This window comes from Hylobates moloch, unplaced genomic scaffold, assembly GCF_009828535.3.
Source record: "Hylobates moloch isolate HMO894 unplaced genomic scaffold, HMol_V3 SCAFFOLD_17, whole genome shotgun sequence".
Classification (NCBI taxonomy): domain Eukaryota; kingdom Metazoa; phylum Chordata; class Mammalia; order Primates; family Hylobatidae; genus Hylobates; species Hylobates moloch.
This window is the reverse complement of record NW_026652292.1, coordinates 39,157,727-39,164,748: the sequence shown is the minus strand read 5'-3', so window position 1 is coordinate 39,164,748 and position 7,022 is coordinate 39,157,727. Positions and strand designations below refer to the sequence as shown.

The 7,022-nt window shown below is 42.5% G+C and overlaps 1 pseudogene; it reads right to left on the bottom strand.

The window, feature by feature from the left end:
- Positions 1 to 1,234: 1,234 nt before the first annotated feature.
- Positions 1,235 to 3,460, bottom strand: LOC116456751 (PRELI domain containing protein 3B-like; annotated as a pseudogene).
- Positions 3,461 to 7,022: the final 3,562 nt, after the last annotated feature.

Genomic DNA, 7,022 nt, shown 5'->3' with positions numbered 1-7,022 from the left:
CCTGACCTCGTGATCTGCCCTCCTTGGCCTCCCAAAGCACTGGGATTACAGGCATGAGCCACCGCACCCGGCAAACACTGGTTTTTAATGATGGTTTAAAATAACTTGCAGAGCAAGTTATTATTATTAAACAAATTAATATGTTTGAAAGCTATACAAGTTCTCCTTTTAAATTGAATTTCCTCATGCAAGCTGTTGAAGTTTACAGCAGCAGGGCAATTGTTTGTATGTAAGAGATGGCTCTGCTTCGTTCTGGGGTTGGACCAAAGCCAGATGGGGTTCCAAAGTATGAAAAGCTTTAAAATTCTACCTCAAGTTGATTCAGTGTCAATGCAAACTTCCAAGTACTTTTTAAGAAAACGTTAAAATTTTGCTTATACACTATTGGTGAGAGTGTAAATTAGTTCAACTATTGTGGAAAACAGCATGGCAATTCCTCAAAGACCAAATAACAGAAATACCATTTGACTCAGCTATCCCATTACTGGGTATGTACCAAAGGAATATAAATTGTTCTACCATAAAGACCATACTATCCACAATAGCAAAGACATGGAATCAACCTAAATGTTCTTTAACAGTAGACTGGATAAAGAAAGTGTGGTATATATACACCATGGTATACTATGCAGCCATAAAAAAGAACAAGATCATGTCTTTTGCAGGAACATAGATGGAGCTGGAGGCCGTTTTTTCTTAGCAAACTAATGCAGGAATAGAAGAGCAAATACCATATGTTCTCGCTTATAAGCTGGAGCTGAATGGTGAGAACACATGGACACAAAGAGGGGAACAACAGACACTGGAGCCTATTGAAGGTGGATGGTGGAAGGAGGGAGAGGATCAGGAAAAATAATAATGGGCACCAGGCTTCATACCTGGGTGATAAAATAATGTGTACAACAAACTCCCATGACGCAAGTTTACCAAAATAACAAACCTGCATATGTACCGTGAATTTAAAATAAACATTAAGAAGAATAATTTCTTTCAAAAAATTGTTAAATTTTTCATAAATACTGGAATCTCCAATATTAGACAGTCATTTCAAACAACACTAATTTCAGATGATCTCTTTTATTTAGACGCCATGCATCTCTTTGTTTTGATCTAAAGTCACTGTCTTATGTCAGCCTACTTTTTAAAAATTCTACTTAAAATATATTTATAGTTTTAAAATAAATATATTGCCAGCTTGGAGAGACTTGGGGTACTTGTCTACACACACTCATTATCAATTCAATACAAAGGCTGCTGCAGCCACTACCAGAGTTCTTATGCCTCCTCTTGTGGAAGCCATCAATTCTTCATTTTTTAACATGTACTTTATGTATGGCCCATTCCAGTGCTTCCCGGCCTTTGTTAGCATTTGAAGACATCCTACTTGCCATCAGTCCTTCAACGTAACTGTTGAGGCTGCCTCCTTTCAGTGATTATGGCTTCTTGAGTCAAAATAATCTTTTTCTGGGTCCTGAGGATGTGGTTTGTGTATAAGTCTCTCACCTACTGAAACCATATTTTAAGTGAAATATTAGTAGATTTAAGTTCCATTGTTTTCTCTGTAGAATTAACTACAGAATATTCTAGCACATATGTTTTGGTTCTTGCTGTACCAATAAGAGACTTGTAGTTCCCATTCTGTGCAGAGAAGTCTGTGGCTGTGCAACTCTTCATTGGGATCTATATGTCTGTCCAACACATCAACCCACACCATGCTCTGGTTCATAGGGCTTTTGGGTATTTGTGCATCGCAACTGTTTTAACTATTTCCCACAGGTGATCAAAGACGTGCTCTGAAGTCCAGATCTTGATGGTGCAGGCAGTCCAGGAGATGACTGGGCAGTGCAGGGGAAAATGAGGCAAAGAGGCTACACCTGCCCCACTGCACCCCCAGCAGGCCAACCAGCTTTGCCGTAGGCAGGCGCCATCGGCCTCATGTGAAGGACATCCCAACCCCCTCTTCCAGCCCTTATTACAATGTAAACTTTAAACTATTTAAAGGAGGGGTCCCCAACTCCCCAGACAGCATGCCTGTACTAGACCCTGGCCTGTTAGTGAGGCAGGAAAATAGGGTCTGGAGGCCGGGAATATAAGGCCCATTCACACTTCAGCTATAACAGGAAATATCCTCTCCATAGGGCATACACCCAGTAAATGACTTTGAAACTTTACTTCATCCTCTTCATTTACATAGGGCGTACCCCAGACAGAGCGTATTTAAACTCACAAAAACTTTGTAACAGGGCCTTTGAGCCCCTATGCTCAGGCCCACTACCACACTGTGGAGTGTACTTTTGTTTTCAATAAATCCCTTCATTCCGTCCTTGCTTTGCTTGCGCATTTTGTCCAATTCATTGTTCAAGACGCCAAGAACCTGGACACGCTCCACCGTTAGCATCAGGAGCCCCGTGGCACAGCAGGAGGGGAGTGGCCAGCAGCCCAGCGGTACCACCTGAGCTCCACTTCTTGTCAGATCAGCAGAGACATTAGATTCTCTTAAGTGCATGAAGCCTATTGTAAACTGCACATGCAAGGGATCTACCTTGTGTGCTCCTCCTGAGAATCTGATGCCTGATTATCTGAGGTAGAACAGCTTCATCCCCAAACTATCCCTGTCTACCAACCCCCCATCCATGGAAAATTTGTCTTCTATAAAACAAGTCCCTTGTGCCAAAAAGATTGGGGACTGCTGATTTAAAGAACACTGTTAATGTCTGTTCCCTGCCTTCATCTGCAGGGCCAGGGTCAGTTTTGAAGCAACTCCAGCAAGTGATCCACCCAGCTGTCCCCTTCCACCCTGCTAGTATCCACAGCTCCTCAAAGGCCCCATGGAATTTAAACTAAAGCATGATCATGCCACTACACATCAGCCTGGGCTACCCAGGAAGACTAGTGAGACCCCAGCTCAAAAAAAAAAAAAAGCTCCCTGCCCCCTTTCTGTCTGCTTCAGGCCCATCTATACCAATCTTGATTTACCAGCTCAAAATCAATTTCACCGGTGGAGAATACGGAAAGGATTTAATTAATGTGTACTGTTTCAATGGAAGAACCATAGCAATTTTGAGTACATCTGAAAGAAGAGTTCCTAAGCACATTGCATATTATTCATTCCATGAAGAGAGTTTTTCTAAATGAAAAATGTTTAGGACGCTCAGATGAGGAAAAACAAATTAAGGAAAGATCTCCACAACACAGACCTCAAGGCTCTTATGCGTGCAGGCACAGTTCCAGTGCAAATGTCCGCAGGGACGGCATGAGGGTCCCCATTGGAGTGCTTCGGACTCCTTCCAGGGCAGCAGTTGAAGCAGGTCGTGCCGCAGGCCTGCAGAAAGCCTGGGGTTCCTCTCCTTTCCGGGTTCCTTCCTGATGGAATCCTAGGTTTCCAGCAGCTTCCGGAGGCGGCCTGGGCGGCAGGGGGTGCCCTGGGCGTGTGTACTTCCACCTCCACAGGCGCTGGCATCTCCAGACAGCTTCAGGCCGCTTTGCATCTCACCGTTGGTAGCATCTGCGTCTTCTTGAGGGGACTGGAGCCCGTCTGTGGTTTCAACCATTGCCTCATCGACATGAGAGTCTAAAGGCCGTTTTTGGCCCCTCTCATATCCGGGCAGAGCTGCGTGCCTAGTAGAATCTCAGTGCAGCAGCCAGCCCGCAGCAGAGCTCCCGTAGAGCTGATGGCATTGGCAGGAGTGGCGGCTCAGCACAGGGAAGTTATCTAGTGCCCAGGCCCAGGCTTGCTGTCGGTTCAGGTCCCGGCTTGCTGTCGGTTCAGGTCCCATGGCATGTGGGGCTCTGGGCCTGCCTGCCTCCAAGACAGCTCTTCCAAGGTTGATGGATGGAACTCCATAGCTTCAGCCTCGAAAGGCTTGACCAGGCCCAGCCATAGCTAGTCTAGGAAAAGAGCAAATGGCTCAGTCCATTGCTGACTGTGGGCTTTTATAGCATTCTGTCTTGTACAGGAAGTCGTATACCAAAATCCAATCATGTGGGGATTAACATTTATTTACCTTGCTAATTGCTTCAGACTGTGATAAGGTTATGGTAAAAATTTTATCATTCTGGAAGACACTATTGAAAGTCCTTGGGTTTTCACTGGGTCAAGCAGTAATAGGGTGGGGCAGGCAGGTGAGAGAATGGGTCCAGTTATTGGCAGTTTGTTATTTCAATAAGAAATTGGTAGATTTTAATATTTCAATATTTCACAATTCAGTGAGATGTTAGATGTGCATGTCTAATAGATAAGTTTTATCAAATTAAGGGAATTCACTATTTCTAATTTGCTAAGATGACTTTCATATTAATAATGAAGCAGGGTTGATTTTTAAAAAGATTTTTTGTATCTACTGAGAAAATCATTTATTTTTTCTGATGTTAATGTGGACATTAGAGATTGATTTTCAAATTCCAAACCAATGTTGAGCTCCCAATAAACTCAATTAGATTATGATGCATTTTTAAAAAGTATATTACTGTATTCAGAATTCTAACATATTGTTTGCAATTTTGCCCTGTGATTGGGAGAGATACTGGCTGATGGAAAAATTTAGGAGGGGGCACTAGCGTGATGCATGAAATGGGCATAAAAAACTAAACTTGTTGATATTTAAAAAGGCCTTTCTATCTATGTAGTTGTCCCACTCAGTCAAAGACTTTTCAAATATAGGGAACATGTCTTATGTGCCATTTCAAGAGTCAAGATTGGCCTGAATCATTCTATTTTTGAAGGTACTCTGAACTAAATGTTAATACAGAGTGAATTTTTGAGGATTCCAACAGCAGGGGAAAAACAGTGAGGTACATGAGATGAGCAGAGAGGCATATTTTAATGGCCTGGCTTCTCTCGAGAAACATCACTGAAATAAACACTCGTGTGAGATTGCTTTATTCAAGAGTGCTGTCCTTAGAAAGTGGGAGTGAGAAGAAAGAGGAGAGGGTCAGGGATGAGCATATTCAATGCCGTGCTTCCTAGTAGCCCAAGCTTGGTATCAAGTATGACCAGAGGTGACTTTATTATTAAACCAATAAAGTTTAACTGTAAGGCAAACTTCCAAAGAGTTTGTAAAACATTTGACCTAAAACATTTTTATAATTCTCTCAAAGAGCATCCCGTACTAGCTGTATGAACATTGATTCCACAAATTTGAAGCTGCTCTGAACAACAATGGTTGTTTGATCTCACGAAACCATCTTCTGAGAGGACTTATGAATAACTGCTTCTCGGCACAGTCCACTTAGGAGGAAGAAAAGAATGGAATATATCCACTGTTGGTGAAATAACACAATTCTCACAACAAAAGACTGCTGTGTACCAAATAGAAGAGAGAGGGCACACTAGTATTGAGTTGGCATTCACATATTTACATGCCTGCAAGGTAGCCTGACAACTACAAGGTTAGGCCACATCTCATACATTTTCAGCAGAGCAGGGGGAAGCATGATGAATTCCTTTCTCTTTTCAAAGAAACAGAGAACACCTTACAATAATATCTTGCTATCTTCTGAGATACCCTCAGCTCATTCAGGAGGTAGTTTTAAGAAACATGTACATATTTGTCCCATGACCTTGGATAAATTACTACATTGTATAAACTGGAGATTCAGCTTTATCTTTAGAGGGACTAATCTAAATTCCAATAATTCAACTCTGGATTCAGACTAACCATATTAAATGTGATGTTACTGTTGTATTTCTTTTATGGCTTTTAGGAAAAGAAACAAAACACTCTCAAATAGTATAAGCATAAAAAGATTTATTATGGTGTAAAGGTCATCAAAATCCAGGACAAGCACGGTGGCTCACGCCTGTAATCATAGCACTTTGGGAGGCCGAGGTGGGTGGATCACGAGGTCAGGAGTTCGAGATCAGCCTGACCAACATGGTGAAACTGCGTTTCTACTAAAAATACAAAACTTAGCCGGGTGTGGTGGCATGCGCCTGTCATCCCAGCTACTCAGGAAGCTGAGGCAGGAGAATTGCTTGAACCCAGGAGGCAGAAGTTGCAGTGAGTGGATATCACGCCACTGCACTCCAGCCTGGGCAACAAGAGAGAGACTCCGTCTCAAAAAAAAAAAAAAAAAAAAATCTGATAGAGGCCAGCTGTGGTGGCTCATGCCTGTAATCCGAGCACTTTGGGAGGCTGAGGCAGGCAGATTGCTTGAGGTCATGAGTTCGTGACCAGCCTGGCCAACATGGTGAAACCCCATCTCCACTTTCTTTTAATTTTTAAAAGAAAAAATTAGCTGGGTGTGGTGGCAGTCACCTGTAATCCCAGCTACTTGAGAGGCTGAGGCAGGAGAAAAGCTTGAACATGGGAAGCAAAGGTAAAAGTGAGCCAAGATTGTGCCACTGCACTCCAGCCTGGGCGATGATAGAGCAAGACTATCTCAAAAAAAAAAAAAAAAAAAAAAAAAAGAAAAAAATGAAAAAAATCTGATAGAAAAGTGTGACACAGATTTTAGACTGAATGTCAGGGAATGATTTTTCTGAACCACATTGCAAATTGGCTCCCTAAAAGAAGATACTGTCAGAAATCAGTATCTGTCTAGCTGCTGAACCACCACAGTCTTCTCCCTTCAGAAACACGCAGCAAATATTAGATGGTTGGGTCAATCCAAGTATCCGTAGGGAAAAAATGTATACAGTAATTCTCATGGACTATTTTTGGTGGACAAATGTTTCATTCATTTAAAGAACAATCTGGCAATACTCCGTAAAATTAGGTTATGCATTTTGGATGAATAATTTTGCTGAAGGACGATGTATATCCTAAATAAATTCTCTCATGAGAATGAGACTACCATATGAAATATTGTTGATTAGGTGGCATCTAAGTCTCCCCTGTGGGACACTGGAGAGGGAAAGTCTGGCAGAGGCTCATTAGAAGCTGATATGCTGGGCCGGGCGCGGTGGCTCACGCTTGTAATCCCAGCACTTTGGGAGGCTGAGGCGGGCGGATCACGAGGTCAGGAGATCGAGATCACAGTGAAACCCCGTCTCTACTAAAAATACAAAAAATTAGCCGGGC